The sequence below is a fragment of the Pseudophryne corroboree genome, chromosome 11, assembly GCF_028390025.1.
Source record: "Pseudophryne corroboree isolate aPseCor3 chromosome 11, aPseCor3.hap2, whole genome shotgun sequence".
Taxonomy (NCBI): Eukaryota; Metazoa; Chordata; class Amphibia; order Anura; family Myobatrachidae; genus Pseudophryne; species Pseudophryne corroboree.
Window position 1 is genome coordinate 126722682 of NC_086454.1, and position 23265 is coordinate 126745946.

Genomic DNA, 23265 nt, shown 5'->3' on the forward strand with positions numbered 1-23265 from the left:
CAGACACTCCCGCGTTTTATTCTGGCACGCCTACGTTTTTCCGCACACTCCCAGAAAAGGGTCAGTTTCCGCCCAGAAACACCCACTTCCTGTCAATCACACTCCGATCACTTCAACAATGAAAATTCTTCGTTCGGACGTGAGTAAATCTACTAAGTTTTGTGCTAAAATACTTAACGCATGCGCACTGCATACCATGCGCATGCGCATTTTTGCCTTAATCGCTCCGTTGCGAAAATCGGCAACGAGCGAATAACTTGGAATGACCCCCAATATCCTGTCTCTTCTCAGCTAATGAGGACCTCCTGTCTCTCCTGTTACATAGGAAGTTTCTGTCTTCTCGTGATCTTACCATTAATTCATTCTAGATTTCTCTTTTCAAATTAGTAATTCAAAGTTTATCTTCAAATAAATTTCCTAAACTGCCGCTGAATGACCATCAATTAGAATAAAAGGTCAATTAAATCATAAATATTCATTGTATATGATTGGAAAGGCTGGAGATCCAAAGAGTGAAAGCCTCTCATGCATTAAGACGTTCCGTATTCATTATACACTAAAACAGGGTGGATGATGACTTGTGATTATCCACTATGGAATTCCACTCACAGCAGTCTCTTCCACCAGTTCCCAGGTTCATCATATAGCAGCACTTGCTTAGGCTTTCTTGCTTTAGTTCTGTACTCCAACATACAGCTGCATCACTCAGTATGGATATTGCCTACTGTGTGTAAATAATCCTGACTATTATAGAATCCTTGCTAATACCAATAACTGTGAACAAAACATGGATCAGAAATAAGGCATCATTATTTTACTCAATACAAATGTTCTAAAACATATTGTTCAGATAAGGGTCTTTCCAATGTAATTCCCATTATAATAATAAGTACTATACTTTGTGCTCTATGTTGTCACTTAACCACCTCACAACATCCTTTTAATTCTGCAATAACTGACATTTAATCCACGGCTGTCTAACTAATCCTACCAGTATTCCTGGTGGTGAGAGTTAAGTATGTTTTATCCACAGCGTGGCGAGGGGCTCTGTTGCACTGCCCCCCACTGGCATCCCAGCCGCCGGTAATGCAGCCCTTATCTAGTACTGTGTCTGAGATATTATAGAACTGTGTTGAACCAAGTCACTCAAACCCTGATGTCATACTGTAACCTGCAAACCAATTATAATTAATTTACAGTATATGTGATTTATATGCATGACTTGCAGTTATTGATATAAATCTGCATTAAGAATGAAGGTAGCCTGCTGTGTATGCATACTGACACTGCTCAAAAGTAACTTCTTTATGTAGATCTAATTGTTTAACTGCAGACAATGGGGGTCATTCCGACCCGATCGCTTGCTGCAGTTTGTTGCAGCGCAGCGTTCGGGTCGGAACTGCGCGGCGCATGGCAGCTTTCGTTACCTAGTGATCGCCTCTGAGACAGAGGCGGTCGCTAGGTGGGAGGGGGCTGAACGGCGATGTCAAGCCGCCGTTTAGGGGGAGCGGTCCGGCCAACGCAGGTGTGGCCGGACCATTGGGGGAGCGGGCCACGGCGGCTGCGTAACGTGTCACGCAGCCGCTGCGGCCAGCGGTAGCGACGAGCAACTCCCGGCCAGCCGTAGGAGCTTCGCTGGCCGGGAGTTACTCCTCAAATACAAAGGCATTGCCTCTGTGCAATGCTTTTGTATTTGTGCGGGGGGGCGGCGGCCGGTACTGACATGCGGGGCGGACTAGCCCTGTGCTGGGCGTCCCCCCGCATGTCTGAGTTAACGATTGTAGCTGTGCTAAATTTAGCACAGCTACGATCAACTCGGAATGACCTCCAATGTTGTTGTCACCTTTTCCAGGTTATCTCTAATTCCTTATTACCCCGTAATATCCCCTCTGTGCATGAATCGCTCAGCTTTCCATTTCCCTTCACAAAATCCATTCACCATCTCAGGATGGCGTATGGAGGCTTGCAGGAGTGTATTGTGATGGAAAACCAGCCTGGGAAAATTATGGAAGCAGCCCTAATGGGGATGCGGTCTGATGAAGAGTTGGGGTCTGTTGAGGGGGTGAAATCCCTCCTCATAGGGCCTGAGTGTATGCAATTGTGGCCTTCCTTGCATTTTTTGTACAGTTGTGTCTGAGATCAGGGGCAAATTGGGAACTCAAAGTGGCCCTGTAGGGCAGCACAAGAGTTATAACATATGGGGGGGGGGGGGGGGGGGGTGTAGAGGTAATAGGGTGTGAGAATCAGAAAGTGAGAGATATTGGGAGAGTTCTCCTGTTTTTTTTAAAGTGGCAATCGTTTACACTGTAAAATCATCCAGATTTTGCCAGGTAAATGATTACCTCTTTAAAAAGACAGCAGAACTTTCACAAAATCTCCAATTTTCTGATTCTCACACCCTATTACAGTGCCTTGCTAAAGTATTTACTCCAATCCCCCCCTCCCCTCCCCCCCCCCCCCTTTGCATTTTTCATGTTTCTCTGCCTCACAACCTGGAATTAAAATGGATTGTTTGAAGGTTTGCATCATTTCATTCACAGAATATGCCTACAACTTTGAAGATGTTTTTTTTTATTATTGTGAAGCAAACAACAAATAGGACAAAATAACAGAAAACTTCAGCGTGCATAACTATTCATCCCCCTAAAGTCAGTACTTTGTAGAGCCACCTTTTGCGGCAATTACAGCTGCAAGTCGCTTTGGATAAGTCTCTATGATCTTGTCACATTTTGCCATTGGGATTTTTGCCCATTCCTCAAGGCAAAACTGCTCTAGCTTCTTCATGTTGGATGGTTTCCGCTTATGAACGCCAATCTTCAAGTCTGACCACAGATTCTCAATTGGATTGAGATCTGGGCTTTGACTAGGCCATTCCAACACTTTTAAATGTTCCTCTTATACTACTCGAGTGTTGCTTTAGCAGTATGCTTTGGGTCATTGTCCTGCTGGAAGGTGAACCTCCGTCCCAGTCTCAAATCACAGGCAGACTGAAACAGGTTTTGCTCAAGAATATCCCTGTATTTAGCACCATCCATCTTTCCCTCATCTCAAAACAGTTTCCCAGTCCCTGCTGCTGAAAAACATCCCCACACCATGATGCTGCCACCACCATGTTTCACTGTGGGGATGGTGTTCTTGGGGTGATGGGATGTGTTGGGTTTGCGCCAGACATAGCGTTTTTCCTTGGTAGCTGAAAAGTTACATTTTAGTCTGATCTAACCATACATTTGGGGAGACATCCACATGCCTTTTTGGAAAATCAAAACGTGCCTTCTTATTTATAACACTAAGTAATGGCTTTTATCTGGCCACTCTTCCATAAACCCCAGCTCTATGGAGTGTACGGCTTATTGTGGTCACATGCGCAGATACACCAGTCTCTGCTGTGGAACTCTGCAACTCCTTCAGGGTTACCTTTGGTCTCTATGCTGCCTCTCTGATTAATGCCCTCGCCCCGATCTTTGAGTTTTGGTGGCTGGCCCTCTCTTGGCAGGTTTGTTGTTGTACCATGTTCTTTCCATTTGAAGATGATGGATTTGATGGTGCTCTGGAGGATCATCAAATATTTGGATATTTAATAACCCAACCCTGACTTGTACTTCTCAACAACTTTGTCCTTGACTTGTTTGGAGAGCTCCTTGGTCTTCATGGTGTGATGTCTCTTGCTTAGTGGTGTTGCAGCCTCTGGGGCCTTTTAGAAAAGGTGTGTTTATACTGACAGATCATTTCTCATTTCACTTCACCAACTTAGACTATTTTGTGCATATCCATGACATAAAATTCATATAATAAAAAAAAATTAAATTACAGGTTGTAATGTAACAAAATAGGTAAAAAGCCAAGGGGGATGAATACTTTAGCAAGGCACTGTACGTTCCCCCCATGGTGTAGCCAAGGCAGCATCACTGGATGGCAGAGTTGCTGTATTGCAGAGATGGAATAACAGAATGAATGGGGACAATCCAGTGTACTGAGTGTGGTGGGCTGCCTATCATGTGGGGGGTGGGGTCACATGACAAAACACAAAACAGGCTCCACAGACATGCCAGCCCACCATGAATATTCTTGGTGAGCCCTATGGCCAATATGCCCCTGGTACTGTCTAGCTGCCTGCAGCTTAATGCATTGTGATGTCCCAGTGGTATTGTCTAGCTGCCTGCAGTTGAATGCATTGTGATGTCACAGTGGTACTTTCTAGCTGCTTGCCACTAAATGCATTGTGATATCATGGGGTTTTTGTCTGTCTGCAGATGAATGCATTGTGATGTCACAGAGGTACTGTTTAGCTGTCTGCAACTGAATGCATTGTGATGTCACAGAGGGACTGCCTAGCTGACTGCAGCTGAATGCAATGTGATGTCACAGAGGTACTTTCTAGCTAACTGCAGCTGAATGCATTGTGATGTCACAGAGGTACTGTCTAGCTGCCTGCAGCTGAATGCATTGTGATGTCACACAGGTACTGTCTAGCTGCCTGCAGCTGAATGCATTGTGATGTCACAGTGGTACTGTCTAGCTACCTGCAGCTAAATTCATTAGGATGTCACAGTGGTACTCTCTAGCTGCCTGCAGCTGAATGCATTGTGATGTCACAGAAGCACTGTTTAGCTGCCTGCAGCTGAATCCATTGTGATGTCACAGTAGTACTGTATGGCTGCCTGTAGCTGAATGCATTGTGATGTCACATTGGTACTGTCTAGCTGCCTGCAGCTGCATGCCTTGTGATGTCACAGTGGTAATATCCAGCTCCCTGCACCTGAATGCATTGTGATGTCACACAGGTACTGTCTAGCTGCCTGCAGCTGAATGCATTGTGATGTCACAGTGGTACTATCTAGCTGCCTGCAGCTGAATGCATTGTGATGTCACAGTGGTACTGTCTAGCTGTCTGCAGCTGAATGCATTGTGATGTCACAGTGGTACTGTCCAGATGCCTGCAGCTGAATGTATTGTGATGTCCTTGAGGTAATGATTAGCTACCTGCAGCTGAATGAATTGTGATGTCACATTGGTACTAGAGATGAGCGGGTTCGGTTCCTCGGAATCCGAACCCCCCCCGAACTTCAGCCTTTTTACACGGGTCCGAGGCAGACTCGGATCTTCCCGCCTTGCTCGGTTAACCCGAGCGCGCCCGAACGTCATCATCCCGCTGTCGGATTCTCGCGAGGCTCGGATTCTATCGCGAGACTCGGATTCTATATAAGGAGCCGCGCGTCGCCGCCATTTTCACACGTGCATTGAGATTGATAGGGAGAAGACGTGGCTGGCGTCCTCTCCGTTAGAATAGATAGAGACACTTGAGTTGATTTACTACTAACTTAGTAATTTTGGGGAGCATTAGGAGTACTCAGAGTGCAGAGTTTTGCTGATAGTTACTAGTGACCACCACCAGTTTTATTTATTATTTAATATAATCCGTTCTCTGCCTGAAAAAAAACGATACACAGTCACATACCATATCTGTGCTCAGCCTCAGTGTGCTGCATGATAATATCATCTATGTATATCTGACTGTGCTGAGTGCTCACTGCTCACACAGCTGAATTGTGGGGGAGACTGGGGTGCAGTTATAGCAGGAGTACAGTGCACACTTTTGCTGCCAGTGTGACTGACCAGTGACCACCAATATATTGTCTGCCTGAAAAAGTTAAACACTCCTGTGGTGTTTTTTTTTTTTATTCTATAAACGCATTCTGCTGACAGTGTCCAGCAGGTCCGTCATTCATTATATTATATAAATATTTACCTGCAGTAGTGTTATATTTTTTTTGTTCATCTCTATCATCTTTATCATCTCTATATTAGCAGACGCAGTACGGTAGTCCACGGCTGTGGCTACCTCTGTGTCGTCAGTGCTCGTCCATAATTGTATACCTACCTGTGGTGGGGTTTATTTTTCTATCTTCTTCATACTAGTAGTTTAGGAGTCTGCTGACAGTGTCCAGCAGGTCCGTCATTATATTATATATACCTGCAGTAGTGATATATATATATTTTTTATATCATTATCATCTCTATACTAGCAGACGCAGTACGGTAGTCCACGGCTGTAGCTACCTCTGTGTCGTCAGTGCTCGTCCATAATTGTATACCTACCTGTGGTGGGTTTTTTTTTTCTATCTTCTTCATACTAGTAGTAGGAGTCTGCTGACAGTGTCCAGCAGGTCCGTCATTATATTATATATACCTGCAGTAGTGATATATATATATTTCTCTAACGTCCTAAGTGGATGCTGGGGACTCCATAAGGACCATGGGGAATAGCGGCTCCGCAGGAGACTGGGCACATCTAAAGAAAGCTTTAGGACTATCTGGTGTGCACTGGCTCCTCCCCCTATGACCCTCCTCCAAGCCTCAGTTAGATCTCTGTGCCCGAACGAGAAGGGTGCACACTAGGGGCTCTCCTGAGCTTCTTAGTGAAAGTTTTAGTTTAGGTTTTTTATTTTCAGTGAGAACTGCTGGCAACAGGCTCACTGCATCGAGGGACTAAGGGGAGAAGAAGCGAACTCACCTGCGTGCAGAGTGGATTGGGCTTCTTAGGCTACTGGACATTAGCTCCAGAGGGACGATCACAGGCCCAGCTTGGATGGGTCCCAGAGCCGCGCCGCCGGCCCCCTTACAGAGCCAGAAGGCAGAAGAGGTCCGGAAAATCGGCGGCAGAAGACGTCCTGTCTTCAACAAGGTAGCGCACAGCACTGCAGCTGTGCGCCATTGCTCTCAGCACACTTCACACTCCGGTCACTGAGGGTGCAGGGCGCTGGGGGGGGCGCCCTGAGACGCAATAAAAAACACCTTGGATGGCAAAAAATGCATCACATATAGCTCCTGGGCTATATGGATGCATTTAACCCCTGCCAGAATATACAGAAAAACGGGAAGATAAGGCCGCCGATAAGGGGGCGGAGCCTATCTCCTCAGCACACTGGCGCCATTTTCCCTCACAACTCCGTTGGAGGGAAGCTCCCTGGCTCTCCCCTGCAGTCACTACACTACAGAAAGGGTTAAAAAAGAGAGGGGGGCACTAATTAGGCGCAGTATTAACTATACAGCAGCTATAAGGGGAAAAACACATATATAAGGTTATCCCTGTATATATATAGCGCTCTGGTGTGTGCTGGCAAACTCTCCCTCTGTCTCCCCAAAGGGCTAGTGGGGTCCTGTCCTCTATCAGAGCATTCCCTGTGTGTGTGCTGTATGTCGGTACTTTTGTGTCGACATGTATGAGGAGAAAAATGATGTGGAGACGGAGCAGATTGCCTGTAATAGTGATGTCACCCCCTAGGGTGTCGACACCTGAGTGGATGAACTGTTGGAAGAATTACGTGACAGTGTCAGCTCTGTATAAAAGACAGTGGTTGACATGAGACAGCCGGCTACTCAGCTTGTGCCTGTCCAGACGTCTCATAGGCCGTCAGGGGCTATAAAGCGCCCGTTACCTCAGATGGCAGATATAGACGCCGACACGGATACTGACTCCAGTGTCGACGGTGAAGAGACAAATGTGACTTCCAGTAGGGCCACACGTTACATGATTGAGGCAATGAAAAATGTTTTACACATTTCTGATAATACGAGTACCACCAAAAAGGGGTATTATGTTCGGTGAGGAAAAACTACCTGTAGTTTTCCTGAATCTGAGAAATTAAATGAGGTGTGTGAGGATGCGTGGGTTTCCCCCGATAACAACTGATAATTTCTAAAATGTTATTGGCATTATATCCTTTCCCGCCAGAGGTTAGGGTGCGTTGGGAAACACCCCCTAGGGTGGATAAACGCTCACACGCTTGTAAGGGCTCTAACCTCTCCTGAGATGGCCGCCCTTAAGGATCCTGCTGATAGAAAGCAGGAGGGTATCCTAAAATGTATTTACACACATACTGGTGTTATACTGAGACCAGCAATCGCCTCAGCCTGGATGTGCAGTGCTGGGTCGGCGTGGTCGGATTCCCTGACTGAAAATATTGATACCCTAGATAGGGACAGTATATTTTTGCCTATAGAGCATTTGAAAGATGCATTTCTATATATGCGTGATGCACAGCGGAATATTTGCCGACTGGCATCAAGGGTAAGTGCGTTGTCCATTTCTACCAGTAGAGGGTTATGGACACGTCAGTGGTCAGGTGATGCGTATTCCAAATGGCATTTGGAAGTATTGCTTTATTAAGGGGAGGAGTTATTTGGGGTCGGTCTTTTAGACCTGGTGGCCACGGCAACAGCTGGGAAATCCACGTTTGTACCCCAGGTCGCCTCTCAACATGAGAAGACGCCGTATTATCAGGCGCAGTCTTTTCGTGGACAAGCGGGCAAAAGGTTCCTCTTTTCTGCCCCGTGACAGAGGGAGAGGAAAAAGGCTGCAGAAATCAGCCAGTTCCCAGGAACAGAAACCCTCTCCCGCCTCTGCCAAGCCCTCAGTATACGCTGGGGCTTTACAAGCAGAATCAGGCACGGTGGGGGGACCGTCTCAATGAATTTCAGCGCGCAGTGGGCTCACTCGCAAGTAGACCCCTGGATCCTTCAGGTGATATCTCAGGGGTACAAATTAGAATTCGAGACGTCTCCCCCTCGCCGTTTCCTAAAGTCGGCTTTACCGATGTCTCCTTCTGACAGGGAGACAGTTTTGGAAGCCATTCACAAGCTGTATTCCCAGCAGGTGATAATCAAGATACCCCTCCTGCAACAGGGAACGGGGTATTATTCCACACTGTGGTGGTACCGAAGCCGGACGGCTCGGTGAGACCGATTCTAAATCTAAAATCTTTGAACACTTACATACAGAGGTTCAAATTCAAGATTGAGTCACTCAGAGCAGTGATTGCGAACCTGGAAGAAGGGGACTACATGATGTCTCGGGACATCAAGGATGCTTACCTTCATGTCAAAATTTACCCTTCTCACCAAGGGTACCTCAGGTTTATGGTACAGAACTGTCACTATCAGTTCAGACGCTGCCGTATGGATGGTCCACGGCACCCCGGGTCTTTACCAAGGTAATGGCCGAAATGATGATATTCCTTCGAAGGAAGGGAATTTTAGTTATCCCTTACTTGGACAATTCCCTGATAAGGGTAAGATCCAGGGAACAGTTGGAGGTCGGTGTAGCACTATCTCAGGTAGTGTTGCGGCAGCACGATTGGATTCTCAATATTCCAAAATCGCAGCTGGTTCCGACGACTTGTCTTCTGTTCCTAGGGATGATCCTGGACACAGTCCAGAAAAAGGTGTTTCTCCCGGAGGAGAAAGCCAGGGAGTTATCCGAGCTAGTCAGGAACCTCCTAAAACCGAGCCAAGTCTCAGTGCATCAATGCACAAGGGTTCTGGGTAAAATGGTGGCTTCCTACGAAGCAATCCCATTCGGCAGATTCCACGCAAGAACTTTCCAGTGGGACCTGCTGGACAAATGGTCCGGGTCGCATCTTCAGATGCATCAGCGGATAACCCTGTCACCAAGGACAAGGGTGTCCCTCCTGTGGTGGTTGCAGAGTGCTCATCTTCTAGAGGGCCGCAGATTCGGCATTCAGGACTGGGTCCTGGTGACCACGGATGCCAGCCTGCGAGGCTGGGGAGCAGTCACACAGGGAAGGAATATCCAGGGCTTAGGGTCAAGCCTGGAGACATCACTTCACATAAATATCCTGAAGCTAAGGGACATTTACAATGCTCTAAGCTTAGCAAGACCTCTGCTTCAAGGTCAGCCGGTGTTGATCCAGTCGGACAACATCACGGCAGTCACCCACGTAAACAGACAGGGTGGCACAAGAAGCAGGAGGGCAATGGCAGAAGCTGCAAGGATTCTTCGCTGGGCGGAAAATCATGTGATAGCACTGTCGGCAGTATTCATTCTGGGAGTGGACAACTGGGAAGCAGACTTCCTCAGCACGACCTCTACCCGGGAGAGTGGGGACTTCACCCAGAAGTCTTCCACATGATTATAAACCGTTGGGAAAAACTCGACAGGTATTGCGCCAGGTCCAGGGACCCTCAGGCAATAGCTGTAGACGCTCTGGTAACACCGTGGGTGTACCAGTCAGGGTATGTGTTCCCTCCTCTGCCTCTCATACCCAAGGTACTGAGATTGATAAGATGGAAGAGGAGTAAGCACTATATTCGTGGCTCCGGATTGGCCAAGAAGGACTTGGTAACCGGAACTTCAAGAGATGCTCACGGAGGATCCGTGGCCTCTACCTCTAAGAAGGGACCTGCTCCAGCAAGGACCCTGTCTGTTCCAAGACTTACCGCGGCTGCGTTTGACGGCATGGCGGTTGAACGCCGGATCCTGAAGGAAAAAAGGCATTCCGGATGAAGTCATCCCTATCCTGATCAAAGCCAGGAAGGATGTAACCGCAAAAACATTATCACCGCAATTGGCGAAAATATGTTGCGTGGTGCGAGGCCAGTAAGGCCCGACGGAGGAAATTCAACTGGGTCGATTCCTACATTTCCTGCAAACAGGAGTGTCTATGGGCCTGAAATTAGGGTCCATTAAGGTTCAAATTTCGGCCCTGTCAATTTTCTTCCAAAAAGAACTAGCTTCAGTCCCTGAAGTTCAGACGTTTGTAAAAGGGGTACTGCATATACAGCCTCCTTTTGTGCCTCCAGTGGCACTTTGGGATCTCAATGTAGTTTTGGGTTCCAAAAGTCACATTGGTTTGAACCACTTAAATCTGTGGAGTTAAAATATCTCACATGGAAAGTGGTCATGCTGTTGGCCCTGGCCTGGGCCAGGCGCGTGTCAGAATTGGCGGCTTTATCCTAAAAAAGCCCTTATCTGATTTTCCATTCGGACAGGGCGGAATTGAGGACTCGTCCTAAGTTTCTCCCTAAGGTGGTTTCAGCGTTTCACCTGAACCAACCTATTTGTGGTGCCTGCGGCTACTAGGGACTTGGAGGACTCCAAGTTGCTAGACGTTGTCAGGGCCCTGAAAATATATGTTTCCAGGACGGCTGGAGTCAGGAAATCTGACTCGCTGTTTATCCTGTATGCACCCAACAAGCTGGGTGCTCCTGCTTCTAAGCAGACTATTGCTCGTTGGATTTGTAGAACAATTCAGCTTGCACATTCTGTGGCAGGCCTGCCACAGCCAAAAATCTGTAAATGCCCACTCCACAAGGAAGGTGGGCTCATCTTGGGCGGCTGCCCGAGGGGTCTCGGCTTTACAACTTTGCCGAGCAGCTACTTGGTCAGGAGCAAATACGTTTGTAAAATTCTACAAAATTAATATCCTGGCTGAGGAGGACCTGGAGTTCTCTCATTTGGTGCTGCAGAGTCATCCGCACTCTCCCGCCCGTTTGGGAGCTTTGGTATAATCCCCATGGTCCTTACGGAGTCCCCAGCATCCACTTAGGACGTTAGAGAAAATAAGAATTTACTTACCGATAATTCTATTTCTCATAGTCCGTAGTGGATGCTGGGCGCCCATCCCAAGTGCGGATTGTCTGCAATACTGGTACATAGTTATTGTTACCAAAAAATCGGGTTATTGCTGTAGTGAGCCATCTTTTCTAGAGGCTCCTCTGTTATCATGCTGTTAACTGGGTTCAGATCACAAGTTGTACGGTGTGATTGGTGTGGCTGGTATGAGTCTTACCCGGGATTCAAAATCCTTCCTTATTGTGTACGCTCGTCCGGGCACAGTATCCTAACTGAGGCTTGGAGGAGGGTCATAGGGGGAGGAGCCAGTGCACACCAGATAGTCCTAAAGCTTTCTTTAGATGTGCCCAGTCTCCTGCGGAGCCGCTATTCCCCATGGTCCTTACGGAGTCCCCAGCATCCACTACGGACTATGAGAAATAGAATTATCGGTAAGTAAATTCTTATTTTTTTATATCATTATCATCTCTATACTAGCAGACGCAGTACGGTAGTCCACGGCTGTAGCTACCTCTGTGTCGTCAGTCACTCGTCATCCATAAGTATACTAGTATCCATCCATCTCCATTGTTTACCTGAGGTGCCTTTTAGTTGTGCCTATTAAAATATGGAGAACAAAAATGTTGAGGTTCCAAAAATAGGGAAAGATCAAGATCCACTTCCACCTCGTGCTGAAGCTGCTGCCACTAGTCATGGCCGAGACGATGAAATTCCATCAACGTCGTCTGCCAAGGCCGATGCCCAATGTCATAGTACAGAGCATGTAAAATCCAAAACACAAAATATCAGTAAAAAAGGACTCAAAAATCTAAAATAAAATCGTCGGAGGAGAAGCGTAAACTTGCCAATATGCCATTTACCACACGGAGTGGCAAGGAACGGCTGAGGCCCTGGCCTATGTTCATGGCTAGTGGTTCAGCTTCACATGAGGACGGAAGCACTCAGCCTCTCGCTAGAAAAATGAAAAGACTTAAGCTGGCAAAAGCACAGCAAAGAACTGTGCGTTCTTCGAAATCACAAATCCACAAGGAGAGTCCAATTGTGTCGGTTGCGATGCCTGACCTTCCCAACACTGGACGTGAAGAGCATGCGCCTTCCACCATTTGCACGCCCCCTGCAAGTGCTGGAAGGAGCACCCGCAGTCCAGTTCCTGATAGTCAGATTGAAGATGTCAGTGTTGAAGTACACCAGGATGAGGAGGATATGGGTGTTGCTGGCGCTGGGGAGGAAATTGACAAGGAGGATTCTGATGGTGAGGTGGTTTGTTTAAGTCAGGCACCCGGGGAGACACCTGTTGTCCGTGGGAGGAATATGGCCATTGACATGCCTGGTGAAAATACAAAAAAAATCAGCTCTTCGGTGTGGAAGTATTTCAACAGAAATGCGGACAACAGGTGTCAAGCCGTGTGTTGCCTTTGTCAAGCTGTAATAAGTAGGGGTAAGGACGTTAACCACCTCGGAACATCCTCCCTTATACGTCACCTGCAGCGCATTCATCATAAGTCAGTGACAAGTTCAAAAACTTTGGGCAACAGCGGAAGCAGTCCACTGACCAGTAAATCCCTTCCTCTTGTAACCAAGCTCACGCAAACCACCCCACCAACTCCCTCAGTGTCAATTTCCTCCTTCCCCAGGAATGCCAATAGTCCTGCAGGCCATGTCACTGGCAATTCTGACGAGTCCTCTCCTGCCTGGGATTCCTCCGATGCATCCTTGCGTGTAACGCCTACTGCTGCTGGTGCTGCTGTTGTTGCTGCTGGGAGTCGATGGTCATCCCAGAGGGGAAGTCGTAAGATGACTTTTACTACTTCCACCAAGCAATTGACTGTCCAACAGTCCTTTGCGAGGAAGATGAAATATCACAGCAGTCATCCTGCTGCAAAGCGGATAACTGAGGCCTTGGCATCCTGGGCGGTGAGAAACGTGGTTCCGGTATCCATCATTACTGCAGAGCCAACTATAGACTTGTTTGAGGTACTGTGTCCCCGGTACCAAATACCATCTAGGTTCCATTTCTCTAGGCAGGCGATACCGAAAATGTACACAGACCTCAGAAAAAGACTCACCAGTGTCCTAAAAAATGCAGTTGTACCCAATGTCCACTTAACCACGGACATGTGGACAAGTGGAGCAGGGCAGACTCAGGACTATATGACTGTGACAGCCCACTGGGTAGATGTATTGACTCCCGCCGCAAGAACAGCAGCGGCGGCACCAGTAGCAGCATCTCGCAAACGCCAACTCTTTCCTAGGCAGGCTACGCTTTGTATCACCGCTTTCCAGAATACGCACACAGCTGAAAACCTCTTACGGCAACTGAGGAAGATCATCGCAGAATGGCTTACCCCAATTGGACTCTCCTGTGGATTTGTGGCATCGGACAACGCCAGCAATATTGTGTGTGCATTAAATCTGGGCAAATTCCAGCACGTCCCATGTTTTGCACATACCTTGAATTTGGTGGTGCAGAATTATTTAAAAAACGACAGGGGCGTGCAAGAGATGCTGTCGGTGGCCAGAAGAATTGCGGGACACTTTCGGCGTACAGGCACCACGTACAGAAGACTGGAGCAACACCAAAAACGCCTGAACCTGCCCTGCCATCATCTGAAGCAAGAAGTGGTAACGAGGTGGAATTCAACCCTCTATATGCTTCAGAGGTTGGAGGAGCAGCAAAAGGCCATTCAAGCCTATACAACTGACCACGATATAGGAGGTCGAATGCACCTGTCTCAAGCGCAGTGGAGAATGATTTCAACGTTGTGCAAGGTTCTGCAACCTTTTGAACTTGCCACACGTGAAGTCAGTTCAGACACTGCCAGCCTGAGTCAGGTCATTCCCCTCATCAGGCTTTTGCAGAAGAAGCTGGAGACATTGAAGGAGGAGCTAACACAGAGCGATTCCGCTAGGCATGTGGGACTTGTGGATGGAGCCCTTAATTCGCTTAACAAGGATTCACGGGTGGTCAATCTGTTGAAATCAGAGCACTACATTTTGGCCACCATGCTCGATCCTAGATTTAAAACCTACGTTGTATCTCTCTTTCCGGCAGACACAAGTCTGCAGGGGTTCAAAGAACTGCTGGTGAGAAAATTGTCAAGTCAAGCGGAACGCGACCTGTCAACATCTCCTCCTTCACATTCTCCCGCAACTGGGGGTGCGAGGAAAAGGCTCAGAATTCTGAGCCCACCCGCTGGCGGTGATGCAGGGCAGTCTGGAGCGACTGCTGATGCTGACATCTGGTCCGGACTGAAGGACCTGCCAACGATTACGGACATGTCGTCTACTGTCACTGCATATGATTCTCTCACCATTGAAAGAATGGTGGAGGATTATATGAGTGACCGCATCCAAGTAGGCACGTCAGACAGTCCGTACGTATACTGGCAGGAAAAAGAGGCAATTTGGAGGCCCTTGCACAAACTGGCTTTATTCTACCTAAGTTGCCCTCCCACAAGTGTGTACTCCGAAAGAGTGTTTAGTGCCGCCGCTCACCTTGTCAGCAATCGGCGTACGAGGTTACTTCCAGAAAATGTGGAGAAGATGATGTTCATTAAAATGAATTATAATCAATTCCTCCGTGGAGACATTCACCAGCAGCAATTGCCTCCACAAAGTACACAGGGAGCTGTGATGGTGGATTCCAGTGGGGACGAATTGATAATCTGTGAGGAGGGGGATGTACACGGTGATGAATCGGAGGATGATGATGAGGTGGACATCTTGCCTCTGTAGAGCCAGTTTGTGCAAGGAGAGATTAATTGTTTCTTTTTTGGTGGGGGTCCAAACCAACCCGTCATTTCAGTCACAGTCGTGTGGCAGACCCTGTCACTGAAATGATGGGTTGGTTAAAGTGTGCATGTCCTGTTTATACAACATAAGGGTGGGTGGGAGGGCCCAAGGACAATTCCATCTTGCACCTCTTTTTTCTTTCATTTTTCTTTGCGTCATGTGCTGTTTGGGGAGTGTTTTTTGGAAGGGCCATCCTGCGTGACACTGCAGTGACACTCCTAGATGGGCCAGGTGTTTGTGTCGGCCACTAGGGTCGCTTATCTTAGTCACACAGCTACCTCATTGCGCCTCTTTTTTTTCTTCTTTGCGTCATGTGCTGTTTGGGGAGTGTTTTTTGGAAGGGCCATCCGGCCTGACACTGCAGTGCCACTCCTAGATGGGCCAGGTGTTTGTGTCGGCCACTAGGGTCGCTTAGCTTACTCACACAGCTACCTCATTGCGCCTCTTTTTTTCTTTGCGTCATGTGCTGTTTGGGGGGTGTTTTTTGGAAGGGCCATCCTGCGTGACACTGCAGTGCCACTCCTAGATGGGCCAGGTGTTTGTGTCGGCCACTTGGGTCGCTGAGCTTAGTCATCCAGCGACCTCGGTGCAAATTTTAGGACTAAAAATAATATTGTGAGGTGTGAGGTGTTCAGAATAGACTGAAAATGAGTGGAAATTATGGTTATTGAGGTTAATAATACTTTGGGATCAAAATGACCCCCAAATTCTATGATTTAAGCTGTTTTTTAGGGTTTTTTGAAAAAACACCCGAATCCAAAACACACCCGAATCCGACAAAAAAAATTCGGTGAGGTTTTGCCAAAACGCGTTCGAACCCAAAACACGGCCACGGAACCGAACCCAAAACCAAAACACAAAACCCGAAAAATTTCCGGTGCACATCTCTAATTGGTACTGACTAGCTGCCTGCAGCTGAATGCATTGTGATGTCACAGTGGTACTGTCTAGCTGTCTGCAGCTGAATGCATTGTGATGTTACAGTGGTACTGTCCAGATGGCTGCAGCTGAATGCATTGTGATGTCACAGAGGTAATGTTTAGCTGCCTGCAGCTGAATGGATTGTAGTGTCACATTGGTACTAACTAGCTGCCTGCAGCTGAATGCATTGTGATGTCACAGTGGTACTGTCTAGCTGAATGCATTATAATGTCACAGCGGTACTGTCTGTCTGCAGCTGAATGCATTGTGATGTCACAGAGGTACTGTTTAGCTGCCTGCAGCTGAATCCATTGTGATGTCACAGTGGTACAGTTTAGCTGCCTGCAGCTGCATGCCTTGTGATGTCACAGTGGTAATGTCCAGCTCCCTGCACCTGAATAAATTGTGATGTCACAGTGGTACTTTCTAGCTCCCTGCACCTGAATGCATTGTGATTTCACAGTGGTACTGCCCAGATGCCTGCAGCTGAATGTATTGTGATGTCACAGAGGTAATGTTTAGCTGCCTGCAGCTGAATGGATTGTGATGTCACAGTGGTACAGTCTAGCTGCCTGCAGATGAATGCATTGTGATGTCCTAGTGGTACAGTCTAGCTGCCTGCAGCTGAATGCATTGTGATGTCACAGTTGTAATGTCCAGCTCCCTGCACCTGAATGCATTGTGATGTCACAGAGGTACTGTTTAGCTCCCTGCGACTGAATGCATTGTGATGTCATAGAGGTATTGTTTAGCTGCCTGGAGCTGAATACATTGTGATGTCACAGTGGTACAGTCTAGCTGTCTGCAGCTGAATGCATTGTGATATCACAGTGGTACTGTCTAGCTGCCTGCAGCTAAATGCATTGTGATGTCACAGTGTTACTGTTTAGCTGTGCTGCCTGCCGCTGCATGCCTTGTGATGTCACAGTGGTAATGTCCAGCTCCCGGCACCTGAATGCATTGTGATGTCACAGTGGTACTGTCTAGCTGCCTGCAGCTGAATGCATTGTGATGTCACAGTGGTACTGTCTATCTGCCTGCAGCTGAATGCATTGTGATGTCACAGTGGTACTGTCTAGCTGCCTGCAGCTGAATGCATTGTGATGTCACAGAGGTAGTGTTTAGCTGCCTGCAGCTGAATGGATTGTGATGTCACAGTGGTACTGATTAGCTGCCTGCAGCTAAATGCATTGTGATGTCACAGTGGTACAGTCTAGCTGAATGCATTGTAATGTCACAGCGGTACTGTCCAGATACCTGCACCTGCATGTATAGTCATGTCACAGAGGTAATGTTTAGCTATCTGCAGCTGAATGCATTGTGATGTCACAGTGGTACAGTCTAGCTGCCTGCAGCTGCATGCATTGTGATGTCACAGTTGTAATGTCCAGCTTCCTGGGCCTGAATGCATTGTGATGTCACAGAGGTACTGGTTAGCTCCCTGCGACTGAATGCATTGTGATGTCACAGAGGTATTGTTTAGCTGCCTGGAGCTGAATATATTGTGATGTCACAGTGGTACTGTCTAGCTGCCTGCAGCTAAATGCATTGTGATGTCACAGAGGTATTGTTTAGCTGCCAAGAGCTGAATACATTGTGATGTCACAGTGGTACAGTCTAGCTGTCTGCAGCTGAATGCATTGTGATGTCACAGTGGTACAGTCTAGCTGTCTGCAGCTGAATGCATTGTGATATCACAGTGGTACTGTCTAGCTGCCTGCAGCTGAATGCATTGTGATGTCACAGTGTTACTGTCTAGCTGCCTGCACCTGAATGCATTGTGATGACACAGAGGTACTGTCTAGCTGCCTGCAGCTGCATGCCTTGCAATGTCACAGTGGTAATGTCCAGCTCCCTGCACTTGAATGCATTGTGGTGTCACAGAGGTACTGTTTAGCTACCTGCAGCTGAATACATTGTGATGTCACAGTGGTACTGTCTAGCTGCCTACAGCTGAATGCATTGTGATGTCACGGAGGTAGTGTTTAGCTGCCTGCAACTGAATGCATTGTGATGTCACAGATGTATTGTCTAGCTGAATGCATTGTAATGTCACAGCTGTACTGTCCAGATGCCTGCACCTGAATGTATAGTGATGTCACAGAGGTAATGTTTAGCTGCCTGCAGCTGAATGCATTGTGATGTCACAGTGGTACAGTCTAGCTGCCTGCAGCTAAATGCATTGTGATGTCACAGTGGTACTGTTTAGCTCCCTGCACTTGAATGCATTGTGATGTCACAGAGGTATTGTTTAGCTGCATGGAGCTGAATACATTGTGATGTCACAGTGGTACAGTCTAGCTGCCTGCAGCTGAATGCATTGTGATGTCACAGTGGTACTTGTGAAGTCACAGAGGTGCTGTCTAGCTGCCTGCAGTTGAATGCATTGTTAAGTCACAGAGGTATTGTCTAGCTGCTTGCCCTGTAAAATTTTGTAGAAGTGGACCGACATGGGCAACACAAGAGGTATAACATAGGCCCTCATTCTGAGTTGTTCGCTCGCAAGCTGCTTTTAGCAGCATTGCACGCGCGAAGCCGCCGCCTACTGGGAGTGAATCTTAGCTTAGCAAAATTGCGAACGAAAGATTCTCAAAATTGCGATTAGAAATTTCTTTGCGGTTTCTGACTAGCTCGATACTTACTCTGCCACTGCGATCAGTTCAGTCAGTTTCGTTCGTGGTTTGACGTCACAAACACACCCAGCGTTCGCCCAGACACTCCCCCGTTTCTCCAGCCACTCCTGCGTTTTTCCCAGAAACTGCAGCGTTTCTTCACACACTCCCATAAAACGGACAGTTTCCGCCCAGAAACACCCACTTCCTGTCAATCACACTACGATCACCAGAACGAAGAAAAAACCTCGTAATGCCTTAAGTAAAATACCAAACTTCTTAGCAAATTTACTTGGCGCAGTCGCAGTGCGAACATTGCGCATGCGCAATTAGCGGAAAATCGCTGCGATGCGAAGAAAATTACCGAGCGAACAACTCGGAATGAGGGCCATACTGCGTAGCCATGGCAGCATCACTGGATGGCAGAATTGTTGTACTGCAGGGATTCAATAACAGAATGAATGGAGACAATGCAGTGTACTGAGGGGGTAATTCCAAGTTGATCGCAGCAGGAAATTTTTTAGCAGTTGGGCAAAACCATGTGCACTCCAGGGGGGGGCAGATATAACATGTGCTCAGAGAGATAGATTTGGGTGTGGTGAGTTCAATCTGCAATCTAAATTGCATCGTAAAAATAAAGCATCCAGTATTTACCCTGCACAGAAACAAAATAACCCACCCAAATCTAACTCTCTCTGCAAATGTTATATCTGCCCCCCCCCTGCAGTGCACATGGTTTTGCCCAACTGCTAAATAATATCCTGCTGCGATCAACTTGGAATTACCCCCTGAGTGTGGTGGGATGTCTGTCATGTGAGCGGTGGGGCCACATGATAACAAACAAAACAGGCACCATAGACATGTCGACCCAACTGTGGTGGTCTAATAATATGGAATTCTGGCACAAGCAGTCTGGTGTGGCTGTGATCAACTTTGTCTGCAATGGTCCACTAGCCCCCATTGCCTATTAGACCTTTAGGCTACATAACTTACAGCTCCCCAAAGAGCCAAAGAGAGAGTTTCTATGGATAGTAATGGGCGCTCTTGGTGCTGGTCACTTTCGCCTATTGGGGGTCATTCCAAGTTGATCGCTAGCTGCATTTGTTCGCAGCGATCAGGCTAAAAAATGGCAGTTCTGCGCATGCGTATGTGGCGCAATGCGCACGCGCGTCGTACGGGCACAACGAACAATGTAGTTTTGCACAGGGTCTTGCAAAGCATTTCAGTCGCACTGGTGGCCGCAGAGTGATTGACATGAAGTGGGCGTTTCTGGTTGACAACTGACCATTTTCAGGGAGTGTTCAGAAAAACGCAGGCGTGGCTGGGCGAACGCTGGGCGGGTTTGTGATGTCAAAACAGGAACTGAACAGTCTGAAATGATCTCAAGCGCTGAGTATGTTTTGAGCTACTCTGAAACTGCACAAAAAAACTTTGTAGCTGCTCTGCGATACAAGCGATCGGACTTATGCTAAGCTAAAATACACTCCCAGTGGGCGTCGGCATAGTGTTTGCACGGCTGCTAAAAACTGCTAGCGAGCGATCAACTCGGAATGACCCCCATTATGCGGCAAAATGCACATAACTTCTACTCCCCGTAAAAGAACATTTGACAGCTTGACACACTCACACCACAGTCCGGATCATCCAGAACATTAGTTGCACACTACAGCGTTGGAAGCAGAGGGGTGGAGCCAAAAGCCGCGCCAATGCTGTAATGACTACTGTATCCCTCATTACATATTTCTTCTTGCAGGCTATAAATAGTGTGTGCGTGGTGGGCAGCAGAGGGCTCCCATGGCTTGGGGCTTTAATGTGCCATTGACTGAATAATAATAGTACAGGTTGAGTATCCCTTATCCAAAATGCTTGGGACCAGAAGTATTTTGGATATTGGATTTTTCTGTATTTTGGAATAATTGTATACCATAATGAGATATCATGGTGATGGGACCTAAATCTAAGCACAGAATGCATTTATGTTTCATATACACCTTATACACACAGCGTGAAGGTCATTTAATCTAATATTTTTAATAACTTTGTGTATTAAACAAAGCTTGTGTACATTGAGCCATCAGAAAACAAAGGTTTCACTATCTCAGTCTCACTCAATAAATTCCGTATTTCGGAATACTCCATATTTCGGAATATTTAGATATGGGATACTCAACCTGTAATAATAATAATTTGGCAACTTTTCATGTTAGTACAGTTACAAAGGGGCTATAAAGCAGTGATATTCAATTATCTTCATGAAGAAGGATGAAGTTCTCCTATCACTGTGCTCAGGAGAAACGTACTAATAAAATAATTATGTAAATCAGTCTGTGGATCGCTGAGAGCAGCTTAGAGCCATAAATATTCTCGGAAGGGGCACATCTGGCGCACAGACCGTAACTTGGGCAGCGTTGTTTAAACCTTGCAAGTAGACAGATCAGTTTTTTTTAATGCTTCAAATACACCAATGGTTTATATAGTGATTATCCACCTTAACGGATCATTTTCAAAATATGTTTGTTTTTGTATTATTTTGTTGTATTTTTTAATTAAGCTACTTGGCAATCACTTAGTTTCTGGTTGCGCACATTCGGATCCTTCTCATCTGATTTATATGTTACTGGCTTATGGTGACCAGAAAAACAGTATGACTCAGCAGCGGTGACTCACCTGTTAAGCATTTCTGTTCCTAAATAGCAGCAGATTTATTTGCTTGCAGTCATCAAAAGAATCTGAAAGAATGATGCTGAAATTATAATTTTAAGCAAATACCTTAACATTTACATCATTATGTGTGTTTTTTGGTAAATGATAGGAACTTCTGACCCTTAGAATGTGGCAGCGGATGTCACTTGTAAAAACAAAGGCAATATTTACAAAGTCATTAAGGTCATTATGCCTATTTATTATTAGTCCCAGAAAGCAGCTATAAGTATAATTTGAAATCACTGTTTACTTATCTCTTGGCAGGGCCGGCTCCAGGCCTACTAGCACCCTGAGCGAGAAAATGTAAAAGCGCCCCCCAACCCCTATGCGCGCGCCGAAGGCGCGCGCGCTTCGGGAAAGTGGGCGTGGCCTCCTGGGAAAGTGGGTGTGGCCTCGTAACTTCATATTATTAAACTATAAATAAATATATTTTTTCACACCCCCTCTATGCACACAATTAGCAGCCTTATGCAGAACAGCCACAGTAGTGTTCCTTACGCGCTTCGGGAAAGTGGGCGTGGCCTCCTGGGAAAGTGGGTGTGGCCTCGTAACTTCATATTATTAAACTATAAATAAATATATTTTTTCACACCCCCTCTATGCACACAATTAGCAGCCTTATGCAGAACAGCCACAGTAGTGTTCCTTACGCGCTTCGGGAAAGTGGGCGTGGCCTCCTGGGAAAGTGGGTGTGGCCTCGTAACTTCATATTATTAAACTATAAATAAATATATTTTTTCACACCCCCTCTATGCACACAATTAGCAGCCTTATGCAGAACAGCCACAGTAGTGTTCCTTACACACAATGTCTCCAGTGTAGTGCCAGCTACACATGACATGCCCCGCAGCAGTGCCAGCAACACATGACATGCCCCGCAGCAGTGCCAGCAACACATGACATGCCCCGCAGCAGTGCCAGCTACACATGACATGCCCCGCAGCAGTGCCAGCTACACATGACATGCCCCTCAACAGTGCCAGCTACACACAATAGACCCCCAGCAGTGCCAGCTACACATGATAGTGTTCACGTTTTAGGGCAGGGTGCTGATCACAAGGAGGGCACATTTTTAAGTAAGGAGGGCAAAATGATGTACATACTGTAATGCTTGGTGCTCCTCCACCCACATGCCGAAGCAGGGACAGTGCGCACCGAAGGCGCGCAGCAAAAATTTAGGGGCGTTGCTTCGTGGGGAAGGTGCATGACCACAGAATAGTGGCAATTCGCATTACACCACATAGTAGTGCAGCTAATACATATTGCACCAGGTAGAACCTCCTATACACTTTGCGCCAGGCAGAGCACGTTAGACACTTTGCGCCAGGCAGAGCACGATAGACACTTTGCGCCAGGCAGAGCACGATAGACACTTTGCGCCAGGCAGAGCACGATAGACACTTTGCGCCAGGCAGAGCACGATAGACACTTTGCGCCAGGCAGAGCACGATAGACACTTTGCGCCAGGCAGCGCACGATAGACACTTTGCGCCAGGCAGCGCACGATAGACACATTGCCTAGCCACAGACGCCTAGTAGATACACTACATGATATGCCCCCCAGCAGTGCCAGCTACACGTGACATGCCCCCCAGCAGTGCCAGCTACACGTGACATACCCCCCAGCAGTGCCAGCTACACGTGACATGCCCCCCAGCAGTGCCAGATACATAAATGGCCACACAGTGCAGATATGCCCCCAGTGCCAGATACATAAATGCCCCCACAATGCCAGATACATAAATGACCACACAATGCCAGATACATAAGTGCCCCCACAGTGCCAGATGCATCAATGACCCCACAGTGCCAGATACATAAGTGCCAGATACATAAATGCCCCCAGTGCCACAAAACATAAATGCC

The 23265-nt window shown here is 47.2% G+C and overlaps 1 protein-coding gene across 4 annotated transcripts in view; it reads left to right on the top strand.

The window, feature by feature from the left end:
• The window catches only part of LOC134969091 (lamin tail domain-containing protein 2-like), a 211852-nt gene that overhangs the window by 45097 nt on the left and 143490 nt on the right, over nt 1-23265 (top strand). The gene's annotated exons all lie outside the window — the stretch shown is intronic.